A 24723-nucleotide genomic window follows, 5' to 3' on the forward strand; every position below is an offset into this window, starting at 1 on the left:
GGAGATCATCCACTCTAACCTCCCTGCCAAGGCAGGGTCACTCAGGGTAGGTGGCACAGGAATGCATCCAGGTGGGTTTGGAAGGTCTTCCTATCCTTCTTAGAACTGCTGCACTCCAAACCACCCTTACTGAGCTCAGAAGATGCTCAGCAGAGACACTCAGCATGCAGCTACACCACAGGATGTCACTGGCACCAAAAGTTTGGTAGGAAGCAAATCAGCAGAAGCAGATACCCAAGGTGGCTGTGGGAGGATGCCCACAGCTTCAGCCTGGGTGGAGAAAGAAAGGGACCCAAACACCCTTTGCCACACAGCAGCTTTTGGGTGCCCAAAGCAAACATCTGCCAGCAAAGCATTCCCCAGCCCTTTCTCCACAGCAGCTCAGGCAGCTTTTTGCAACAAGCTGCTGTTGAGCTGTTGTTCAGAGCAGGCTGCAAACCCCCACTGGGCTTCTGATCCAATATCACAGCTCTTTGATGCCAGCTCAGCTCTGCAAGCAGAGGGTCAGGTCAGTGAGACAGGTCCAGGAAGGTTGTTGTTCCTTTCATCTGCAGGCTGCAGCCATTAGCATCCCTGCCTGCATCACCTCAGGCTCTTTCATCTTCTCACCTGTGCTCAGCCACTCTCTACAGCTGAAGGTGTGAGATGGAGAGTGTTAGAAGCTGTTTGTGCAGGCAGCTGATGTGCTCCAGGGTGCTGCTGCTGTGCTCCAGGGTGCTGCTGGAGCCAGCAGCTGAGGCAGACAGGGCCAGGATTCCCAAATCCTGTGCAGATGGGTGAGTCCATCCCTCTGCAGGCTGAGAGGTGAAACCCAACCGTGCTTGTGAGAGCAAAGTTCAGGCCAAGGCACCACCTGTCAGGTCAGGAACAGGAGTCAGAGCAGGAGTCACCTCCCATGTCTTAACAAGTTAAGCAAGCAAAGGAGGAGGGGAGGAGAATATTGCTCTTTGCAGCCTTAGGAGAGGTGCAATAACCTGGGGGGGGGTGTTGGGGAGGGAAGGAGGGAGGTGGCTGGCAGGCAACCAAAGGCTCCTCAGCTCCAACACGTTCTGCCAGTGCTGGTGAGCAAGGTCACAGTTCCCTTTCACTGCTGCTTCACTGCTCTGAGGAGGACACAAGCAGTGGGCAGGCATCTCAGAGCCAGGCTAATTAGAAGGTGTTAGGTTGGACTCGATGATCTGGAGAGCAGCTCTGAGGAACAGGACCTGGGGGTCTGAGGTGATGAAAAGCTCAACATGAGCCAGCAGTGGGAGTGCAGCTCAGACACAACCCTGTGCTGGGCTGCAGCAAGAGCAGTGTGGGCACAGGGCAAGGGAGGGGATTCTGCCCCTTGGCTCTGCTCTCCTCACACCCCACCTGCAGTCCTGGGGGCAGTTCTGGAGCCCCCAGCACAAGCAGGACATGGAAGGGTTGGAGCCAGTGCAGAGGAGGCCACCAAGATGCTGAGAGGGCTGCAGCAGCTCTGCTCTGAGCACAGGCTGAGAGAGTTGGGGCTGTGCAGCCCGGAGAGGAGAAGGCTTGGAGGAGACCTTGGAGTGGCCTTCCAGGACCTGAAGGGGGTTAGAGGAGGGCTGGGGAGGGACTATTGACAAGGCCTGGTAATGAGAGGATGAGGAGGAGGAATGGGTTTGGAGTGTCAGAGGGGAGATTGAAAGTGGCTGTTAGGAAAGGGTTCTGTGCAGTGAGGTTGGGGAGACACTGGCACAGGTTGCCCAGGGAGGTTGTGGAGCACAGAAGCACCAAATGGGATCAAAGATCACATTGGGTGCTTCTGTGCTCCACAACCTCCCTGAAGGTGTTCAGGACTAGCTTGGATGAGGCTTTGAGTGACCTGTTCTAGTGGGAGGTGTCCCTGCCTATGGCAGGAGGTTGGAACTGGCTGAGCTTTGAGGTCCCTTCCAACCTAAACCATTCTTTGACTCTATCTTTTCCAGCCTGATTAATTCAGTGATTCTGTGAACCTCTGCTTGCCTGAGGAAGGGAAGAAAGCTTCACAATCTTCCAAGCTTTGCCTTCTCTTTGCAAATAAAACCACTCCAGGCTGCCCAAGCCACCCTGCCAGGCTGAGCTTCTGTTGCCACAGGGTCCAAACTGGCAGCCAAGCAAAAGGGAGAGATCTTAAAGAGGTAAGGATTGAAGTGAGCCCCAGGAGGGGCCAGCAGCCACCCATCCATCAGTGCCCAACAGCCTCCAAAGGAGCCTGGCTTGGCACTGTTAGCAGCCAGCAGAGCTGATCCTGTTCCACTCTGAGCAAACAGAGGTTAAACCAAGCCTGGTGGCAGTGTGCTCAAAATGATGTTGAGTCCAGGTTTTGAATCATAGATTCATTAAGGTTGGAAAAGGCCTCTAAGGTCGAGTCCAAACATCAACCCCCACCATGCCCACTTAAAAACCATGTCCAATGTCCCATGCCTGCACACACCTCCAGGGATGGGGACTCCACCACCTCCCTGGGCAGCCTGTGGCACTCTTGCCACAAAGGAATTGTTCCTAATCTCCAACCTAAACCTCCCCTGGTGCAACTTGAGGCCATTGCCTCCCATCCATCTGTGCTCTTCACAGAGAGAGTGATTGGCATTGGAATGGGCTGCCCAGGGAGGTGGTGGAGTCACCATCTCTGGAGGTGTTGAAGCCAAGCCTGGCTGGGGCACTTAGTGCCATGGTCTGGTTGGTTGGGCAGGGCTGGTTGCTAGGTTGGGCTGCAGGAGCTTGGAGCTCTCTTCCAACCTGGTTGATTCTATGATTCTAAGTGGTAGGATGAGAGGAAATGGCCTCAAGCTGCACCAGGGGAGATTTAGATTGGATATTGGAATGGGCTGCCCAGGGAGGTGGTGGAGTGGCTGTGCCTGGAGGTGTTGAAGCCAAGCCTGGCTGGGGCACTTAGTGCCATGGTCTGGTTGATTGGCTAGGGCTGGGTGCTAGGCTGGACTGGCTGAGCTTGGAGCTCTCTTCCAACCTGCCTGATTCTGTGGTTCTGAGTCAGGACAATTTCTTTCCTGGCAGAGTGGGGAGGCTGAACTGAAACCTCCACTGTGGCCACCAGCAAGTGCCAGCCAGCCCCACCTTCCTCTTAGGTGAATCTAAAGGTGGCTCATTGAGCTCCTAAACAACGATTGGGAAGTTTCTCCCTTTTCCTGCTGGCCAGGTTGTCTGCCACTCCTCACTGCCCGTTGTAAAGCACAGCAGCTTGGCACCTGGCTTTGCCTGAACTCCCATCTGCCTGCTCCCTGTGTGGGCACAGCTGAGTGAAAAGGAAAAACAACAGAAAAAGGGAGAAAAAGGGAGGTGGTGGTGCCTGGAACAAAGTCTCTCATCTTCATAGCAGCAAAGGTTTAGATCTGAGGAGCTGAGACTCTCAGCTGCTTTCAGTTGAGGGCTGTGGCTGCAAAGTGCCAATCTGAAGCTACAGATTAGCTTTCACCCGCCCCTGTGTTGTTCAGGCCATGGCTTTCCTTGTCCTTTGTTCCCTCTTGGATCAGCTAAGTGGAGGCAGGTGTTTTCCTAATCTCCAGGCCATCCAGACAGACCCAGCAACTACTCCTGTGTCCCTGACAGGGAAATGGAGCCTGGCATTGAGTGGCTGTGTGAGGTGCCCGCATTGGTGGCTCCATACCCGAGCTTTGTCCTTCTGCCTGTGGTCTCAGCTGATGGGGGTGTGGGGGGGTGTCCCAGCTCATCCTCACACCCACCTTTGCTCTCAAAATGAGGGTTTCTGAAATGAAGTGAGGGATGGAGCTGCTTTGGGAAGCTCTGAGAGCTGATCCATCCATGGAACACGGCAGGATGGTGAATGCAGTTTGGGAGGGAGGTTTGGACTAGATCAGCCCTTCCAGCAGCCACCATCCTGGGAAGGTCACAGCAGCAAGCCTGGGTCATCTACACTGTGCTGCCAGCTGGATGCTAGGAACTGATTTCTCTGCTGCAGGAGTGGTCAGGGATTGGCACAGGCTGCCCAGGCTGGATGCTGGGTAAGAGTGGTCAGGGATAGGCACAGGCTGCCCAGGTTGGATGCTAGGAACTGATTTCTTTGCTGCAGGAGTGGGCAAGAGGGTTTGGGACTCAACATCTGTGCCCAGGCAGAGCTGGTGGCAGTTGTGAGGGGCACTCCCTTAGCTCGGGCAGCAGCGCAGCAGCTCTGCCCTGCTGCCATCACCTGACAATGCCAACACAGCCCTGACTTCACCATTACCACCACCATGGAGCAGCAGCCAGGGCCAGGAGGAGAGTCAGCACTCCAGTTCTGCAAGCAGGCTGCCTCCCAAGTGCAGCTAGCAAAGGCAGAGCTGCTGCCATCTGAATCACCAGCCTGCAGCATGCCTCGCTGAGTAAGCTGCTTCCTTCCCCACCCCTCCCTGCACACTTCATTACATGTTGGAACAGCTTTAGAGCTACCTGCTTCCCCAAATCCTGCAGCCAGGGAGCTGATGGAAATGACCTAACAGCAAAAAGCAACCCTTCAGAGAGCCATGGAATAGCAGGGGTTGGAAGGGACCTTCAGAGAGCATCCAGTCCAACCCCCACCCCCTGCCAAAGCTCTGGAGGAGGCTCTTGGACAGCCTGATTTAGTGTGAGGTGTCCCTGCCCACTTGGGACTGGCTGATCCTCGTGGTCCCTTCCAACCCTGCCTGATTCTATGAGTCTGTGTAGGATCTCCAGTCCTGGAAGTGTTCAAAGCCAGGTTGGATGGGGCCTTGAGCAGCCTGGGCTAGTGGAAGGGATCCATGCCCATGGCAGGGGCAGTTGGAACTGGATCATCTTTAAGATTCATTCCACCCCAAGCAATTCTCCTGCCCAGTTGGAACTGGCTGATCCTTGTGGTCCCTTCCAACCCTGCCTGATTCTATGGCTCTATGATTCTTGGAGACCCAGGGCAGGTCCCACAGGAACACATCCAGATGGGGCTTGAAAGCCTCCAGAGAAAGAGAGTCCAGAACCTCTCTGGGCAGGCTGCTGCAGGGCTCTGCCACCCTCACAGCAGATCCACAGTGCTCAGGCACCTGTGCAAATCACTGCAGTTGGCAATAACCTCTAAGATCACCAAATCCAGGCCAACCTCAGCCCACCCAAGCCATTAAGCCATGTCCCAAAGTGCCATTTCTTGCACAGCTCCAGGGATGGGGACTCCACCACCCACCCTGGGCAGCCTATTCCAAGGCCTGGCCATGCTTCCAGGAAAGAAATTGTTCCAAGTGTCCAACCTAAACCTCCCCTGGTGCAATCTGAGGCCACTGCCTCTCATCCTACCACTTTCTACTCGTGAGAAGAGACCAATCCCAAGCTGGCTCCAACCTCCTTTGCAGGGATTTTTGAGGTCTCCCCTCAGCAGCACCACCCACCCACCCTGGGCAGCCTGTGCCAATCCCTGACCACTCCTGCAGCAATCAGTTCCTAGCATCCAACCTGGGCAGCCTGTGCCTATCCCTGACCTCTCCTGCAGCAGAGAAATCAGTCCCTAGCATCCATCCTGGGCAGCCTGTGCCTATCCCTGACCACTCTTGCAGCAGGGAAATCAGTTCCTAGCATCCATCCTGGGCAGCCTGTGCCTATCCCTGACCACTCTTGCAGCAGAGAAATCAGTCCCTAGCATCCATCCTGGGCAGCCTGTGCCTATCCCTGACCACTCCTGCAGCAGGGAAATCAGTTCCTAGCATCCAACCTGGGCAGCCTGTGCCTATCCCTGACCACTCCTGCAGCAGGGAAATCAGTTCCTAGCATCCATCCTGGGCAGCCTGTGCCTATCCCTGACCACTCTTGCAGCAATCAGTTCCTAGCATCCATCCTGGGCAGCCTGTGCCTATCCCTGACCACTCCTGAAGCAATCAGTTCCTAGCATCCAACCTGGGCAGCCTGTGCCAATCCCTGACCACTCCTACAGCAGGGAAATCAGTTCCTAGCATCCAACCTGGGCAGCCTGTGCCAAACCCTGACCACTCCTGCAGCAGAGAAATCAGTTCCTAGCATCCATCCTGGGCAGCCTGTGCCTATCCCTGACCTCTCCTGCAGCAGGGAAATCAGTTCCTAGCATCCATCCTGGGCAGCCTGTGCCAAACCCTGACCACTCCTGCAGCAGAGAAATCAGTTCCTAGCATCCATCCTGGGCAGCCTGTGCCTATCCCTGACCTCTCCTGCAGCAGGGAAATCAGTTCCTAGCATCCATCCTGGGCAGCCTGTGCCAATCCCTGACCTCTCCTGCAGCAGGGAAATCAGTTCCTAGCATCCATCCTGGCCAGCCTGTGCCTATCCTTGACCACTCCTGCAGCAGGGAAATCAGTTCCTAGCACCCAACCCAAACCCTTCCCGGCCAGGAAGCAGTTAAGTCCCCAGCTCGCTGCAGCTCCAGTTTTACCGTTTCTATATTAAGCAAATAAAGCAGACATCCAGTTCGGGTCAGGCACTATTTGTTCAGGGCCAGGTGACTGCAGCTCAGGCTAATCACTGAGCCACACCTTACCTTTGGAACAATCTCCCACGTTAGAGCCAGTGCCTTAAAAACAGGTCTGCTGCAGCTGCACTCGGTGAGTCGCAGCACCAACACCCACCCAGGGCAGGAACAATGGGCAGCAGTTGGGCTCCTGAACGCCCTGCAGCCTCCGGATTGCAGCAAGAGGAAAGGGAGGATCAAGCCAGGGGCAGAATCATCTTGTGCAAAGCCAGGGGCAGGGCCTGCAATCTATAGAATGGGCTGAGTTGGAAGGGACCTCCAGAGGTCAGCTACTCCAACCCTCTCCCCACCACTGCAGGCAGCAGAGACATCTTCAACAAGAGCAAGGCTGATAAAGACTTCTGAGATCATCCACTCCAAACAGCAACCCAACCCCACCGTGCCCACTGAACCCTGTGCCCAGGTGCCCTATCCTCAGGTTTCTTGCATACCTCCAGGGATGGGAACTCCACCACCCTCCTGGGCAGCCTCTTCCAATCCCTGCCCACCACCTTTCTGGGCAGCCCCTTCCAATCCCTGACCACCACCTTCCTGGGCAGCCTCTTCCAATCCCTGACCACCACCCTCCTGGGCAGCCTCTTCCAATCCCTGACCACCACCCTCCTGGGCAGCCCCTTCCAATCCCTGACCACCACCTTCCTGGGCAGCCTCTTCCAATCCCTGACCACCACCCTCCTGGGCAGCCTCTTCCAATCCCTGACCACCACCCTCCTGGGCAGCCTCTTCCAATCCCTGACCACCACCTTCCTGGGCAGCCTCTTCCAATCCCTGACCACCACCTTCCTGGGCAGCCTCTTCCAACCCCTGACCACCACCTTCCTGGGCAGCCTCTTCCAATCCCTGACCACCACCTTCCTGGGCAGCCTCTTCCAATCCCTGACCACTCTTGCAGCAAAGAAATTCTTCCTAATATGCAATCTAAACCTCTCCTGGTGCAGCTTGAGGCCATTGCCTCCCCTCCTATCACTTGTTACTTAGAGAAGAGGCCAATCCTCACTTGCCTCTAACCTCCAATTCTGATGTTTGCATATTGATTAAATAAAGCTGGCATCAAATTCTGCCTGATGCCCAACCTGTGCCTCCCCTGGCTAGGAAATGGTTAAGGGCACAGCTCCCTGCAGCCCAATTCTGATGTTTCCATATTGATTAAATAAAGCAGACCTCAATTTCTGCCTGATGTCCAACCTGCACCTCCCTTAGCTAGGAAATGGTTAAGGACACAGCTCCCTGCAGCCCAATTCTGATGTTTCCATATTGATTAAATAAAGCTGGCATCAAATTCTGCCTGATGTCCAACCTGCACCTGCCCTGGTGCAACATGAGGCCATTCCCTCTTGTCTTATCACCACGCTTCACTTGGAGGAGCTCCCTGCTCTCCTCAAACCCTTGTGGTGGATAAGCAAACCTCCCTCCTGCCTGCAGCCAAACCTTGCTTCTCACCCACCACACAGCCAGCTGAGGTGGTAATTGCCGAGCAGTTCACGCTGTGTGTCCTGCCCAACCCAAGTGGGAGGGAGAGCTGACACCTTCCCTGCAGATCAGCTCTTGAAGGCTTGAGTTAAAACAACACCAAACAAAAAGAACAACAACAAAAAAACCCAAACCCAGACCCCAGGCTGATTTCTGGCTTCATGCATGCAGACATCAGCTCTGCCACACAGACTCATGCAGGGCTGGGCAAACAGAAGCTTTAAACCCTTATTTCCTGGTGTCTGTCTATCCATCCATCCATCTATCCATCCATCCATCCATCCATCCATCCATCCATCCATCTATCCATCTATCCATCCATCTATCCATCCATCCATCCATCCATCCATCCATCCATCCATCCATCCATCCATCCATCCATCGTCATTTCCCCACCTAAGTCTGACACATAGAATCAGGCAGGGTTGGAAGGGACCACAAGGAGCAGCCAGTCCCAACCCCCCTGCCATGCCCAGGGACACCCTACCCTAGAGCAGGCTGCACACAGCCTCAGCCAGCCTGGCCTCAAACACCTCCAGCCATGGGGCCTCAACCACCTCCCTGGGCAACCCATTCCAGCCTCTCACCACTCTCCTGCTCAACAACTTCCTCCTCACCTCCAGCCTCACTCTCCCCACCTCCAGCTTTGCTCCATTCCCCCCACTCCTGGCACTCCCTCACAGCCTCAAAAGTCCCTCCCAGCTTTTTTGTAGCCCCCTTCAGATGCTGGCAGGCCACAAGAAGGTCCCCTGGGAGTCTCCTCTGCTCCAGCCTGCACAGCCCCAACTCTTTCAGGCTGTGCTCACAGCAGAGCTGCTGCAGCCTCTGAGCATCCTCCTGGCCCTGCTCTGGACACTCTCCAGCATCTCCACAGCCCTCTTGTCCCAGGGGCTCCAGAACTGGATGCAGGACTCCAGGTGGGGTCTCAGCAGAGCACAGCAGAGGAGGAGAATCCCCTCCCTGGCTCTGCTGGCCACACTGCTGCTGCTGCAGCCCAGGCTCTGCTTGGCTCTCTGGACTGCAAGTGCACACTGCTGGCTGCTGTTGAGCTTCTCCTCCAGCAGCACCCCCAAGTCCCTCTGCTCAGGGCTGCTCTCCAGCCTGGCACTGCCCAGCCTGAATTGGTGCTTGGCATTGCCTCCACCCAGCTGCAGGACCTTGCCCTTGGTCTTGTTGAACCTCCTGAGCTTGGCTTGTGCCCACCTCTGCAGCCTGCCCAGCTCCCTCTGGCTGGATCCTGCCCTCCAGCCTGGCTGCTGCAGCACACAGCTTGGTGTGGGCAGCAAACCTGCTGAGGCTGCACTCAGTGCCTCTGTCCATGGCACCCACAGAGATGCTGAACAAGACTGGTCCCAGGTCTGATCCCTGAGGGCCTCTGCTTGTCACTGACCCCCACTTGGCCACGGAGCCATTGACAGCCACTCTTTGGGTGCAGCCATCAACAGACTGTGGGTGAAAGCCCCAAGCCCCTGTCTAGCCTAAAGCAGCTGTGAGCCCCTTTGATGAAGTCCATGCTTTGAAGGGCAGGGACCAGCTGCATTTAGGACTGGCTGCTAAAAGGAAAAAAAAGAATAGACAAAAAGATCCTTTTCTGGCAGAAATTCTGCTCTGCCCCTTGGGAAAAGGGCTGCTGGGTTGTTTTCTGCTGATTATCCCTCTGGGTTGGGCTGAATACACACATCAAGTGTTTGGTTAGGCAGCTCTGGGTGAGGAAAGGTTCCTTCATGCTGAGGTGGGGTGTTTCTTTCTGTGTACTTAAAGGTGCTGATGCCTGCTGTTGTGGGCAGAGTTTCCACCTAGTTAGCTTTGAAGAAGTCTGTGAGTGGCCCAATTGAAGCCACCTGAGCCACTTTAAGTCAATTGAGGCTCTAGACAGCCTGACCTAGGCTGAGGTGGCCCTGCCCATGGCAGTGGGGTTGGAACTGGATGATCCTTGTGGTCCCTTCCAACTCTGATTGATTCCATGACTCTAAGCCTCTTCCTTCTGGCTGAGCCAAGGTGGAGCTATCCTAGCACCGAGTGGAATGAGTAGAACCTTGCAGTTTCCTTCCTCACCTCAGGGCTGGGCCAGCAACCACAGGAGCTCACCTGCTTTATGGCTCAGATCAGAGAACCACAGCATGCCAGGGGCTGGAAGGGACCTCCAGAGCTCAGCCACTCCAAGCTCCCTGCAGAGCAGGAGCAGCCAGAGCAGATCCCACAGGAGCACATCCAGGTGGGGGTTGAATATCTGCAGAGAGGGAGACTCCACAGCCCCCCTGGGCAGCTCTGGCACCCTCACAGGGAAAAATTCCTCCTCATGTTCCCATGGAGCTTCCTCTGCCTCGGCTGCCACCCAGTGCCCCTTGTGCTGTCCTTGGGCATCACCCAGCAGAGCCTGGCTGCAGCCTCCTGCCACTCACCTGCACATCCTCATAACTATTGCTGAGGTCACCTCTCAGGCTCCTCTCTGCCAGCAGCACAGCCCCAGCTCCCTCAGGCTCTGCTCCTGACAGAGCTGTTCCATTCCCTTCAGCACCTTTGTGGCTCTGTGCTGGGCTCTCTCCAGCAGTTCTGTGTCCCTCTTGAATTGGGGGGGCCAGAACTGGACACAGTACTGCATATGTGGCCTGAGCAGTGCTGAGCACAGGGGCACAAGAACCTCCCTTGTCCTGCTGCCCACACTGCTCCTGAGCCAGCCCAGGATGCCATTGGCTCTGCTGCCCACCTGGGCACTGCTGCCTCCTCTGCAGCTCCTCTCTCCCAGCACCCCCAGCTCCCTCTCTGCCTGGCTGCTCTCAGCCACTCTGGCCCCAGCCTGTAGTGCTGCTTGGGGTTGTTGTGGCCAAAGTGCAGAACCCTGCCCTTGGCCTTGTTCAGTCTCATCCCCTTGGCCTCTGCCCACCCATGCAGCCTGGCCAGGTCCCTCTGCAGGGCTCTGCTACCCTCAAACATGATCCTTGAAGGCCCCTTCCAACCCAAACCATTCTGGGAGTCTCCTGCCAGATGAGACACATGGATTTACATTTACCTGCTGGGGTGATGCTGCTGTTCAGCTCCACGAGCTGAGGTGATGCCCATGCCCCCTTCTTGCATTTGAATGCAGGAGCCAGGGTGTGCCAGAGGCACCTGCCTGGAAACAAATATCAGGCATTAGTCATTCAAATCACAGGTGGCAGAGCCCTGGGCAATGGCAGAGCCCAGAGCTGCAGGGGAGGTGCCAGGCCATGCATAGCCACCTCAACCAGCAGGGCAGATATGCCAAGGGCAAGAAGATGTCATTCCCTCAGGACAGCACTGGTGGGAGCAGCACTCACATCCTGATTTGTCATGCACAACAGAAGCAAATCCACCCAACTCCACCGACCTGTGCTGCTGCCCAGCAAGCTGAGCAGAGTCAGGGCTTGTGCTGAGCAGGCTGAGACACACTGCAGCACATAAGGCACACACAAGGTGTGGATGCTGCCTCCAAAGCAAGGGCTTTGTGGAGCAACTGCAGTCCCATGAAGTCTTCTGGACCCTAAAACAGCCAACAAGGCAGGGCCTGAAGTGACTTTTCAACACCAGAGCAGCTTTGCATGGATAATTCAAATGAGGGAAGAGGTTTGTGCTTGGCTGACTGCACCTGTTTGAATGCCAAATAATGCAGCAGTCAAACCACAGTGAACTCACCTGAGCAGATCCTGGGATGCTGCAGAGGGAAAATACCACAAATCATCACCAAAGACTCAGCAACAGAGATGCTCAACGACCCTTAACTGTGCACCCCAAGCAGGGCTACAGGCTGGGGTCAGAATGGCTGAGAGCAGCCAGGCAGAGAGGGAGCTGGGGGTGCTGGGAGAGAGGAGCTGCAGAGGAGGCAGCAGTGCCCAGGTGGGCAGCAGAGCCAATGGCATCCTGGGCTGGCTCAGGAGCAGTGTGGGCAGCAGGACAAGGGAGGTTCTTCTGCCCCTGTGCTCAGCACTGCTCAGGCCACCCCTGGAGAGTGCTGTGTCCAGTTCTGGGCTCCTGAATTGAAGAGAGATGTTGAGGTGCTGGAAGGTGTTTGGAGAAGGGCAGCAAGGCTGGGGAGGGGCCTGGAGCACAGCCCTGTGAGGAGAGGCTGAGGGAGCTGGGGGAGTGTAGCCTGCAGCAGAGGAGGCTCAGGGCAGAGCTCATTGCTGTCTGCAGCTGCCTGCAGGGAGGCTGTAGCCAGGTGGGGTTGGGCTCTGCTGCCAGGCAGCCAGGGACAGAAGAAGGGGACACAGCCTCAAGCTGTGCCAGGTTGGATAAGTGACCTGTTCTAGTGGGAGGTGTCCCTGCCTATGGCAGGAGGTTGGAACTGGCTGAGCTTTGGAGGTCCCTTCCAACCTAAACCATTCTGTGATTTTATAAGCCCATCCAGTCCAATCATCAACCCAACACCACCATGGCCATCAAACCACATCCCAAAGTGCCACCAAGGCCATTGAACCATGTCCCCAAGTGCCATGGCCACACATTTCTTGACCACCTGAGGTGTCATGGAACTGTCTTAGTTGGAAAAGACCTTTGAGGTCATCCAGTCCAGCCATCAACCCAACCCATGGCTGTGCAACCACATCCCAAAGTGCCACCAAGGCCATTGAACCATGTCCCCAAGTGCCACGGGCACACATTTGTTGAACACCTGCAGTTCCATGGAGTTCTTTTGGTTGCAAAAGAGCTTTAGGCTCCTCCAGTCCAACCATCAACCCACCACCACCATGGCCATCAAACCACAGCCACACATCTCTTGCCTGCCAGCTCTCACATGAACCATTCCCATCCTGCCCCTGCAAGGCTTACAAAGGGTCAAACTCCAGATTGGTTGGTTGGGGTAGGGGTTTTTTTTTTGCACCTTGCCAGCCTTGAGAAGCTGCAAAAAGCCCCAGGTCCCCATTTCCCACTCCTAGCAACATTGCTTCTGTGCCTGGCTTCACCTGCAGTAATTGGTCTCTGGAGGATGAGAAATGGCAGCACCTTGTGCTGGGCTGCAGGCTGTGGGAATGGAGGTAATTAACACCAGGACTTCCCCCCCATCCTAGTGAACAATGGGATTAGGAGGGAGAGGAGAAAGGCTGAGCTTGCCAGCAGCTGTGAGATGAGGCTTTATCTTCTCTTTCCCACCCCACTCTTAAAACAGAGAGATGAGGAGCCCATTAAAGACACAGCCCCTGCCCACACAAAGCAGCTGGGGTGATAAAAGAGTTCAGGGAAGTGCTCCTTAAATCACTGCCAGCCTTGGGTGGCAAAACAGAACACACAGCAGCCTCTGGAGGGTGAAAGGAGGCAGCAGTGTGTCTGTGTGTCCCACCAAGTGAAGGAGCAAGACCTTAGTCACACAGCCCAGCACAGTCCCAGAACTGCCCAGCTACACCACAGCCTTTTCCACCCATCATTACCTTTGCCACATCACTTTGCCTCCAGTCTGAGCTGCAAACAATCTTCCACCTGCTGCTGCTTGTCCCAGGCTAGGATGTGCCTACCCAGAGACCTTTCCCCACTTCCACCTCGTTTCCAGGAGCTCAGAGAGGTCCTAGATGCCTTCTCCCTCGGGGTGGTGCTCAAGGCCAACCTGGTCTAGTTGAGAGGTGTCCCTGCCCACGGTGTGGGGTGGCAGGAGGTGATCTGTGAGGTAGCTTCCAACCTGAGCCATTCTGTGCTTTGGCTTCGAGTCTGAGGTGCACACAACCTTCCACCTGCTGCTGCTTGTGCCAGGCTGGGATGTGCCCACCCAGGGACCTGCTGTCCCTAGGGGCACTGCTGGAGAGCAGAGCATCAGTGAGGGAGCATCTTCATCTCCTGCCAGCAGGCATCCAGCTGGATGGGCCCAGCTTTGCTCTCTGCTGCAGGGGGAAAGCTGCATTGCCTGGCAGCTGCCTTAGCTCCTGATGAGAAGCTTCCTACCATCACCCAGACTGACTCTAGAACCTTCTTGCTCGGCCTTATTGCTCTCTACAGCTACCTGAAAGGAGGCTGTGGTGAGGCTGATGTGAGCCTCTTCTCCCAAGTGTCTACCAAGAGGATGAGAGGAGCCAGCACCCAAGCTTGCAGAAGAAGCCAGACCTGTTACCTTCTCTTTGGTACCCTAAACCAGCACTTAGAAGCACAGAACTGTTGAGGTTGAATCATAGAATTCATCCTCACCAGTCGACCTTTGAAGTCAACAACAGTTGAGGTTGACCTTTGAGACCATCAAGTCCAACTGCTCTTCACTCAGAGCTCACAACCCAACCACTGCTTGCAGGAAAATGCCTCTCTTCCCATTTTTCAGATGGGGATCAAAGCATCTTCCCTGGAATGACTCCTCTGGGCCAAAACCAGGTGCTCCCATCACTGCCAGACAAGCTTTGAGCTTCTGAGGTGAGATTTTGCCCTCCATAAAAGCAGTCAGGCTGTGCTCAAGCACAGTGAATCCAAGGGCAGAGGGCGTGGGGGGGAAGCCTCCCTTTCCTTGCTCTTCATCACTCACAGAATCATTTTGCTTGGCAGAGGCCTTGAAGATCAACTAGCCCAGGTCCCTCAGCACCTCAGCTACACAGCTGTGAAACCCCTCCCAGGCACAGCCACTCCACCACCTCCCTGGGCAGCCCATTCCAGTGCCAATCACTCTCTCTGACAACAACTTCCTCCTAACATCCAGCCTAGACCTGCCCTGGCACAGCTTGAGGTTATGTCCCCTTCTTCTGTCCCTGGCTGCCTGGCAGCAGAGCCCAACCCCACCTGGCTACAGCCTCCCTGCAGGCAGCTGCAGGCAGCAATGAGCTCTGCCCTGAGCCTCCTCTGCTGCAGGCTGCACCCCCCCAGCTCCCTCAGCCTCTCCTCACAGGGCTGTGCTCCAGGCCCCTCCCCAGCCTTGCTGCCCTTCTCCAAACACCTTCCAGCACCTCAACATCTCTCTGCAATGGAGGAGCCCAGAACTGGACACAGCACTCCAGGGGTGGCCTGAGCAGTGCTGAGCACAGGGGCACAAGAACCTCCCTTGTCCTGCTGCCCACACTGCTCCTGAGCCAGCCCAGGATGCCATTGGCTCTGCTGCCCACCTGGGCACTGCTGCCTCCTGTTCAGCTCCTCTCTTCCAGCACCAGGTCCCTCCCAGCCCCTGACACTCTGTGATTTGCACTGAGCCTGCAGGGAATGGAAGCATTTGAGCAGGATCCAGCAGGTAGATTGGAGGCTCAGGCCAGGAGGAAGAACTGCCCCCACCTCTGAATTTCCTGGTTTGCCTTCCAGCTCTGAACAAAGCAATCTCTCTTTTAAAGGCACCTCACTGCCCAGAGCCCAGCTAGTCAGAACATGCCCTTTTTCCCTCTTGGCATTCTCCAAGACAGCCCCTACAGAAAGGGCAACAGAGAGCTTTTCCCAGCAGAGCAGCCACTGAGCACACTCTGACTCATCCTTACCACCACAGCAGTTAGCTGGGGAGGGTGTTGACCAGCCAGGAAGCTCAGGATGAGTCACTGCTCAGCACAACCTTACCTAGATAACCTTGGCATGGCCTTGCTTCTCCTGATGCACTAGACAGGGCAAGCTCTGTGCTGCCACTCCTCCCACCTCCCTTCTTCTGGGAACCCACCTCCTAAGAGCAGGAGCTGCTGAGCTCATTCAGTCAGTGAGACTGGAAGGGACCACAGGGATCAGCCACTTCCAACCCCCCTGCCATGGCCAGGGACACCTCACACTAGATCAGGCTGCACACAGCCTCAGCCAGCCTGGCCTGAAACACCTCCAGGGATGAGGCTTCCACCACCTCCCTGGGCAGCCCATTCCAGGCTCTCACCACTCTCCTGCTGAACAAGCTCCTCCTCAGGGAGGGGAACAAAAAAGGGAGAGGGAGGGGAACAAAAAAGGGGCAGGGAGTGGGGAAATAAAAGGGGCAGGGAGTGGGGAAATAAAAGGGGCAGGGAGTGGGGAAATAAAAGGGGCAGGGAGTGGGGAAATAAAAGGGGCAGGGAGTGGGGAAATAAAAGGGGCAGGGAGTGGGGAAATAAAAGGGGCAGGGAGTGGGGAAATAAAAGGGGGAGGGAGTGGGGGATAAAAGGGGGAGGGAGTGGGGGATAAAACGGGGAGGGAGTGGGGGATAAAACGGGGAGGGAGTGGGGGATAAAACGGGGAGGGAGGAGGAAAAAAAAGAATGAAAGGGAAAAAAAGGAAAATAAGGAACAAAAGAGGGGGAGGGAAAAACGAAAAATAACGAAAAAGTGGGGAAAATGAAAAAAAAAATAAAATGAAAGAGCTAAAGAGCAGGAAAAAAGGGGAAAAAAAGAGGAAAAGGAGAAAAAGAGAGAGGAAAAAAAAAAAAAAAGGACCTATCCTAAGGCCACCCTCCAGGGAGTCTGAGAGCGTGAAGGGTTCTGGGCAGCATCTCTGCTAAGACCTGCTAAACAAACGTCTCAAGTGATGGCTTTAGCTGGCCCAGGTCTGCCGCTGGTGGTTTACATCCCCTCTGCCTGTCTCTCTGACTCATTAACTCGCAGCTTATCTCTGCAGCCCTTTCCGTGCCCCCCCTGCCAGGCGGTGCCCTCCCCTCGCACTCTCTGGGCTGAGCGTGAGGTGCCAGGCACGGCTGAGCCGCAGCGGTCCAGGGCGGCGGCAGGGCTGTGAGGCACCCACCCGAACCTCAGAGAGCTTCGTGGCTCTGAAAGCTTTCAGCTGCGCATCCCCGAGCGCTGCCCCTGGGCTGCAGCGTTACGCGGCGAAGCAGGAGGAGCCTGAAGGGTTTGGAGGGTGCAGAGCGAATGTGAAACCTGAGTAGGACAGAACTTGGCAGCCCTTCCACGGGATGAGCTCTGCTCCTGGTGCTGACAGTCAAGAGGCAACACATCCCAGAGGCAGAGCCTGATCCTGCAGCTTGTATTAATGGTTCCAAACAAGCAGCACAAATATGCATCAGTTCTGCACACTTGACTGTGCAAAGCTCTGCAGCCCTTCCACTGGATGAGCTCTTCTAGGACAACACATCCTAGAGGCAGAGCCTGATCCTGCAGCTTCTATTGATGCATTAAAACGAGAAACACAAACGTGCATCAGTTCTGCACACCCAATTGTGCAAAGCTCTGCAGCCCTTCCACAGGGAAAGGTCTTCTGCTAGTGCTGACAGTCAAAAGGCAAAACATCCTAGAGGCAGAGCCTGATCCTGCAGCTTCTATTGCTCAATTAAAACAAGAAACACAAATGTGCACCAGTTCTGCACACTCAATTGTGCAAAGCTCTGCAGCCCTTCCACAAGGAAAGGTCTTCTCCTAACTCACAGTCAAGAGGCAAAACATCCTAGAGGCAGAGCCTGATCCTGCAGCTTCTATTGCTCAATTAAAACAAAAAACACTAATATGCATCAGTTCTGCACACCCAATTGTGCAAAGCTTTGCAGCCCTTCCACAAGGAAAGGTCTTCTGCTAGTGCTGACAGTCAAGAGGCAAAACATCCTAGAGGCAGAGCCTGATCCTGCAGCTTGCATCAGAATCACAGAATGGTTTAGGGTGGAAGATGGTTTAAAACAAGAAACACAAATATGCATCAGTTCTGCACACTTAACTGTGCAAAGCTCTGCAGCCCTTCCACTGGACGAGCTCTTCTCCTAGGACAACACATCCTAGAGGCAGAGCCTGATCCTGCAGCTTCTATTGATGCATTAAAACAAGAAACACAAATGGGCACCAGTTCTGCACACCCAATTGTGCAAAGCTCTGCAGCCCTTCCACAAGGAAAGGTCTTCTCCTAACTCACAGTCAAGAGGCAAAACATCCTAGAGGCAGAGCCTGATCCTGCAGCTTCTATTGCTCAATTAAAACAAAAAACACTAATATGCATCAGTTCTGCACACCCAATTGTGCAAAGCTTTGCAGCCCTTCCACAAGGAAAGGTCTTCTGCTAGTGCTGACAGTCAAGAGGCAAAACATCCTAGAGGCAGAGCCTGATCCTGCAGCTTGCATCAGAATCACAGAATGGTTTAGGGTGGAAGATGGTTTAAAACAAGAAACACAAATATGCATCAGTTCTGCACACTTAACTGTGCAAAGCTCTGCAGCCCTTCCACTGGACGAGCTCTTCTCCTAGGACAACACATCCTAGAGGCAGAGCCTGATCCTGCAGCTTCTATTGATGCATTAAAACAAGAAACACAAATGGGCACCAGTTCTGCACACCCAATTGTGCAGAACTTTGCAGCCTTTGCACCCTGAATGTGCAGAACTTTGCAGCCCCTCCACAGGATGAGCTCTTCTCCTAATTCTGACAGTCAAGAGGCAAATACTAGAGGCAGAGGCTGATCCTGCAGCTTCTATTGCTGCATTAAAACAAGAAACACAAACGGGCATCAGTCCTGCACCCTGAATTGTGCAGAGCTTTGCAGCCCCTCCACAGGATGAGCTCTTCTCCTAGTGCTGACAGTCAAGAGGCAAATACTATAGAGGCAGAGGCTGATGCTGCAGCTTGCATTGCTGCATTAAAACAAGAAACACAAATGGGCATCAGTCCTGCACCCTGAATTGTGCAGAGCTTTGCAGCCTTTGCACCCTGAATTGTGCAGAGCTTTGCAGCCCCTCCACAGGATGAGCTCTTTTCCTAGTGCTGACAGTCAAGAGGCAAATACTATAGAGGCAGAGGCTGATGCTGCAGCTTCTATTGCTGCATTAAAGCAAGAAACACAAACGTGCATCAGTCCTGCACCCTGAGCTGTGCAGAACTTTGCAGCCTTTGCACCCTGAATGTGCAGAACTTTGCAGCCCCTCCACAGGATGAGCTCTTCTCCTAATTCTGACAGTCAAGAGGCAAATACTACAGAGGCAGAGCCTGATCCTGCAGCTTGTATGAATAGTTTACAACACTAAACTCATCTCTTCTCGAGGCGTGACCCAGAACTGCTTCTGAGCTGCCCAGAATTCAAGAGAGGTTTTTTCTTCTTTGTTTCTGGGTTGTTGTTTGGGTGTTTTTTTCCCTTGCTTGCTCCCTTCAGGTTATTTTGCTTCAAGCACCTTGAGGATTTGTCCCCTTCTATCCAAGCTACACTCCAGAAAAGAAAACACTTGAATATTAAAACAAACATTGCTGTGCTGATGCCTTCATTTGCAAATAAAATCAGGGCTAGGGAGCTGTGATTCAAAGCTGCACTATTCAAATCCCTTCCCTTCACCCCCCTCCCCCTCTTATTTTGGGTATGAAATGCTGATCACTGAGCTTAGAGGAGCTCTGGTGGGAGCTGTTGATGCTCCATTGCCATTTCTTCTTTGTTTGAGGAGCACCTGACAGGATATTAATGCTGAGTTATGCAAACCCTTCATTTCCAATGTTAATTGCTGGTGGCACTGATTTCCTTCAATGCCTTCACCAAGCCAAGGGAGGGGAAAGGTATTTAGAGAGAGGCAAGGGAAAGGTGTGAGATTTGTGTCCTCTCACTGAAAGCAAAAGTGAATCTCCTCTGCCCCTGTGAGATTAGAGCCAGGCACAAGCACACACAAAACCAATGTGCCATTAACTTTCAAAGCAAAGGCGTTAAATGTGGCAGAGGTTGAAAGCTGTGCCTGGTTTATCCCCCCAGGAAACATTTCATTCTGCGTTTATGGCACTGCTACTGAGTTGGCTTTGGTTTGGTTGTGGTGTTTGGGTTTTTTTTTTTGCTCCCTTGCCCTCCAGTCACCTGGAAAAGAAATAAATAAAGGCTCTGCTGTTAGGCTCCAGTAGGTGGAGAAGCTAATCCTAGCTCTGAGAACATAGAACTATAGAATCAAGCAGGTTGGAAGAGAGCTCCAAGCTCACCCAGCCCAGCCTAGCACCCAGCCCTGCCCAACCAACCAGACCATGGCACTAAGTGCCCCAGCCAGGCTTGGCTTCAACATCTCCAGGCACAACCACTCCACCACCTCCCTGGGCAGCCCATTCCAGTGCCAATCACTCTCTCTGACAACAACTTCCTAACAACATCCAGCCTAGACCTGCCCTGGCACAGCTTGAGGCTGTGTCCCCTCGTTCTGGCCCTGGCTGCCTGCCTGGCAGCAGAGCCCAACCCCACCTGGCTACAGCCTCCCTGCAGGCAGCTGCAGGCAGCAATGAGCTCTGCCCTGAGCCTCCTCTGCTGCAGGCTGCACCCCCCCAGCTCCCTCAGCCTCTCCTCATTGGGTTTGTGTTCCAGACCCCTCACCCTTCTCCGGGCTGCACCCAGTACTGATGCTTGAGGGACTCCACTTGAACACAGATCCTGAGCCAACTCCTGGCACACCACTGCTGATTGATTTCCCATTCCCGACACAATGCTGGAGCAGGAACACAAATAACCAAACATCTGCCCCCAGCCTAAGAGAGCAGCAGCTGGGAAAGCAAACCTCAGCCAGCCAGGGGCTGTTAACCCCACCTGAAACCGCAGCCGAACCACAGCAGCAGGAGAGAGAAAAGCTTCAACTCCCACCTAGAGCTTCAGTGTCCTGGCTGGCAGGGTGCAAACACCCCAGCAGCCTGGGAAGGATTGGAAAGAGAGAAAAAGGGGAAGCCCCCCCCAGTTTTAGTCAGCTTTGTGATCTCTCTGCACAGCAGCTCAGGAGTTAACCAACCGCAGGCGCCTGCACCTTCTATTTGCCTTGGATTTACACCAAGCTTGAGTCATCTCCTTCAAACAGGAGTAAAAACCAGCCCCAAACCAACCAACAGCCCAACAGCTACACCCAGCAGCCCCAAACCTTGAGTTTCAGCTTCCACAAAGGGCATTCCCATAGCAGGACATTTGGAAGTGCTCAGGGGGGGAAGGTTGGGGATGTGCCTGCCACCTGCTCTGAAGGGACAGCAGGAGCTGCTCCGGGCACTTCATCAGCAGAGGCAGGATTTAGAGGCAGGGGACTCCTGAGATGCAACATGGCAGAGCTACAGAGGTTTAGCTTCTCTCTAGCTCCGTTAGGCTCATGCTGTAGGTGGGTCTGAGGGCTTCTATAGTAGCTGCCTATCAGAGGAATGTAAGGAATGCAGGGTGGAAACAGATTAGCTCTTCCTCCTCCCCTTCCCTATAGAAAGACTTGGGATTTGGTTCCCCCCTCCCCTCCCCTTTCTCTCTGAACCTTTAGAGGTTTGAGTGCAGCTCTGGAGGTACTCAAGTGCAGCCTGTCCTCAGGTTCCAGGATTCAAAGCCAACAGTTCACAGGTTTTTCCTGTTTGATCAGAGGTTGTGCAGGAGCTGCTTTGGAACAGGATCTGCTGGTAGCTTAGGCTGGACTGGGAGAGGGAAATAATAATTGACCCAGAGCAGCACATCCATCCCTGGCTTTGCTGTTTCATAGCATCGTGGAATCAGGCTGGAAGAGAGCTCCAAGCTCAGCCAGCCCAACCTAGCACCCAGCCCTGGCCAATCAACCAGACCATGGCACTGAGTGCCCCAGCCAGGCTTGGCTGCAACACCTCCAGGGATGGCAACTCCACCACCTCCCTGGGCACCACCAAAGGTCGTCTTGTCCAAGCACCCTGCAGAGAGCAGGGACATCCTCCACCAGAGCAGGCTGATCAGAGCCTGAACACTGCTCCAGTAAGCAATTTTTCCCTCTTATTGTTCTTGACAGAGAGAGTGATTGGCATTGGAATGGGCTGCCCAGGGAGGTGCTGGAGTCACCGTGGCTGGAGGTGTTGCAGCCAAGCCTGGCTGGGGCACTTAGTGCCATGGTGTGGTTGGTTGGGCAGGGCTGGGTGCTAGGTTGGGCTGGCTGAGCTTGGAGCTCTCTTCCAACCTCCTTGATCCTATGATTCTAAACCTCTCCCAGCACAGCCTGAGGCTAAGGTCAACTGTGGAAGTTGAATCATAATTCCATGATCCACCCTCCACAGATCTGTCTTTCTAAGTGCTGGTTTAGGGTACCAAAGAGAAGGCAACAGGTCTGGCTTCTTCTGCAAGCTTGGGTGCTGGCTCCTCTCATCCTCTTGGTAGACACTTGGGAGAAGAGGCTCACATCAGCCTCACCACAGCCTCCTTTCAGGTAGCTGTAGAGAGCAATAAGGCCGAGCAAGAAGGTTCTAGAGTCAGTCTGGGTGATGGTAGGAAGCTTCTCATCAGGAGCTAAGGCAGCTGCCAGGCAGTGCAGCTTTCCCCCTGCAGCAGAGAGCAAAGCTGGGCCCATCCAGCTGGATGCCTGCTGGCAGGAGATGAAGATGCTCCCTCGCTGATGCTCTGCTCTCCAGCAGTGCCCCTAGGGACAGCAGGTCCCTGGGTGGGCACATCCCAGCCTGGCACAAGCAGCAGCAGGTGGAAGGTTGTGTGCACCTCAGACTCGAAGCCAAAGCACAGAATGGCTCAGGTTGGAAGCTACCTCACAGATCACCTCCTGCCACCCTACACCGTGGGCAGGGACACCTCTCAACTAGACCAGGTTGGCCTTGAGCACCACCCCGAGGGAGAAGGCATCTAGGACCTCTCTGAGCTCCTGGAAACGAGGTGGAAGTGGAGAAGGGGAAGCTAAATTCCTTAGCTAATCGCTCCAAACATTCAACCTGAGAGGCTGCCTGCAGCATCCTTTGTGTGGACAGAGCTGAAGGTAGGCGGCCAGGGAGTGAATCAGCCTGACATGATTAACTCTGAGCCGAGGAAGATCATTAGCAGGGAGATTCAAAGCCAAGCAATTGCCTGGAAGAAGCCAAATCTGTAGCTAATGAGTTCGAACATTAACAGAAATCTGGGGCAGTCTAACAGGAGCAAAATCAAAAGGTTCCATCTGAAGCACCTCATTAGCCTTAATTTCTGAGCTGGGTTGGTGCTGCTCTTGTGCACATTCAACAGCTCTTGACATTAAGCAGTGAATATGTATTAATTAACATCCCATCCTAATCAGGGCAAGAAGGTTAAACACTCTGCTGCCTTCGCAGCTAATCCTGAAAGCAAACTAAGAGTTGCCTGCTCTGGAAAGGGGAAGGTTTCAGGTTTGTGTCCTAGAAGTAAAGGGTGTTAAAAGAGCAGGAGCAGTGGGAAAGATTCCTTCCCTTCCCTTCTCTCTAGGCACTGCTTAGGGACACACACACATGGAGTCCTGGAAGGATCAGTGAGTGGGGAGGGACTGAGGAGTTGACTCCATGGCTTCTGCTCTCACACCAGGGAGTCTTTCAAGCTAAGGATTGCTGAAACCCTGTGCTGGGCTGCAGCAAGAGCAGTGTGGGCACAGGGCAAGGGAGGGGATTCTGCCCCTTGGCTCTGCTCTCCTCACACCCCACCTGCAGTCCTGGGGGCAGGTCTGGAGCCCCCAGCACAAGCAGGACATGGAAGTGTTGGGGCCAGTCCAGAGGAGGTCACCAAGATGCTGAGAGGGCTGCAGCAGCTCTGCTCTGAGCACAGGCTGAGAGAGTTGGGGCTGTGCAGCCTGGAGAAGAGAAGGCTTGGAGGAGACCTTGGAGTGGCCTTGAAGGATCTGAAGGGGGTTAGAGGAGGGCTGGGGAGGGACTATTGACAAGGCCTGGTAATGAGAGGATGAGGAGGAGGAATGGGTTTGCAGTGGCAGAGGGGAGATTCAAACTGATGCTGAAGAACTTCCCCCTCACCTCCAGGCTGACTCTCCCCACCTCCAGCTTTGCTCCATTCCCCCCAGGCCTCTCACTACCTGAGAGCCTAAAAAGTCATCAAAGCCAAAACGAAAAGAAGGACCCAAATCACAGCCTTCCACTCCTAAAGCCTGTAAACCTCCTCCCCATAGATGAACTCTCACCATGAGAGTGGTGAGAGGTTCGAATGGGTTGCCCAGGGAGGTGTTTGAGGCCAGGCTGGTTGAGGCTGTGTGCAGCCTGCTCTAGGGTAGGGTGTCCCTGGCCATGGCAGGAGGTTGGGTTGGGACTGGCTGCTCCTTGTGGTCCCTTCCAGCCCTGCCTGCTTCTATGATTCTGATTTGGAACCAGGAGAAATGGACAAATGCCTTTTCCCCCTCTCCACCCTCTTTCAGCTTTCAGAATCAAAGTGCACAGAGCCTCTACCCAGAGACCTGCTCCAAGCCTGAGTGCTCTGCCTGCTGATCAGAGCAGACATCCCAGGCAGAATCTCTGCCTCCAGCACAGGCTGCAAGGAACTGAGAAAATGCTTCCCACTGCTTTGCTTGCTTCAATTCCTGCTTCAAATTTGCTTCAAAGCAGACTGACAGGAGGCCAAAACAAGTGCCTGGAGGGGGGAGGGGGGGTGAGGAGGAGGGGGCTTATGCAACACCATCAGCCCACCTTGGGGTGGATTCTCATTAACAGGGTTTCAGTGTTCTCAGCAAAGGCTGCACTAAAAAGCATCCCCAGAGGTAGGGAAGGATTCATTACATGATGCAATCTTTGCCTAACTCTTCTCCTGCTCCTAGGTCCAAACCCAGCAGCAGGCATTTCCTGTGTGATCTGGTCTGGATGAGCTTTGGAGTTCTCCTCCAGCCCCTGACATTCTGTGACTCCAGGATTAAGATGCCTTTGGAGCATCTGTTTGCAGAGTCACCTGAATTCAAGCCTTGGAAGGGTGGGGGCAGTTGCTGTAAGCTCTCAAAAGGCTGAGTCCCAGCAGGGTCAGAGGCTCACTGAATCACCTGGGTTGGAAGGGACCTCTAAAGGTCGTCTAATCCAAGCCCCCTGCAGTCAGCAGGGACATCCTCAGCCTGATCAGGCCACCCAGAGCCCCAGGACCTGGACTCAGCTGAGCTCACATCACTTAGACACTAATTTGCATCAACCCAGGAGCTTTGACCTGCCTCGACCTGACCCAACAAACCCAAACCCTCCACCAACCAATCCTCCAGCTGAGCTTTGATAATAAAGGTCAAAAGGTGAAGAACTTTATGGGCTGGAAACACTCAGAGGAGAAACTTCAGCAAGGAAGGAAAACTACTGGAGGTGGTGAGCATCAGAGCCTCCTGCAC

The 24723-nt window shown here is 54.4% G+C and overlaps 1 long non-coding RNA gene across 1 annotated transcript in view; it reads right to left on the reverse strand.

Annotated features, from left to right (window-relative positions):
• Nucleotides 1-214: 214 nt before the first annotated feature.
• The window catches only part of LOC135190470 (uncharacterized), a 39203-nt gene continuing 14694 nt past the window's right edge, over nt 215-24723 (reverse strand). The window contains exons 3-4 of the long non-coding RNA XR_010308531.1: nt 10923-11024; nt 215-853 (exon numbers count right to left, since the gene is read on the reverse strand). This is a non-coding gene — a long non-coding RNA (uncharacterized LOC135190470). The remainder of the gene's footprint in view (nt 854-10922; nt 11025-24723) is intronic.

Source organism: Pogoniulus pusillus, chromosome 36 (assembly GCF_015220805.1).
Source record: "Pogoniulus pusillus isolate bPogPus1 chromosome 36, bPogPus1.pri, whole genome shotgun sequence".
Lineage (NCBI taxonomy): Eukaryota > Metazoa > Chordata > Aves > Piciformes > Lybiidae > Pogoniulus > Pogoniulus pusillus.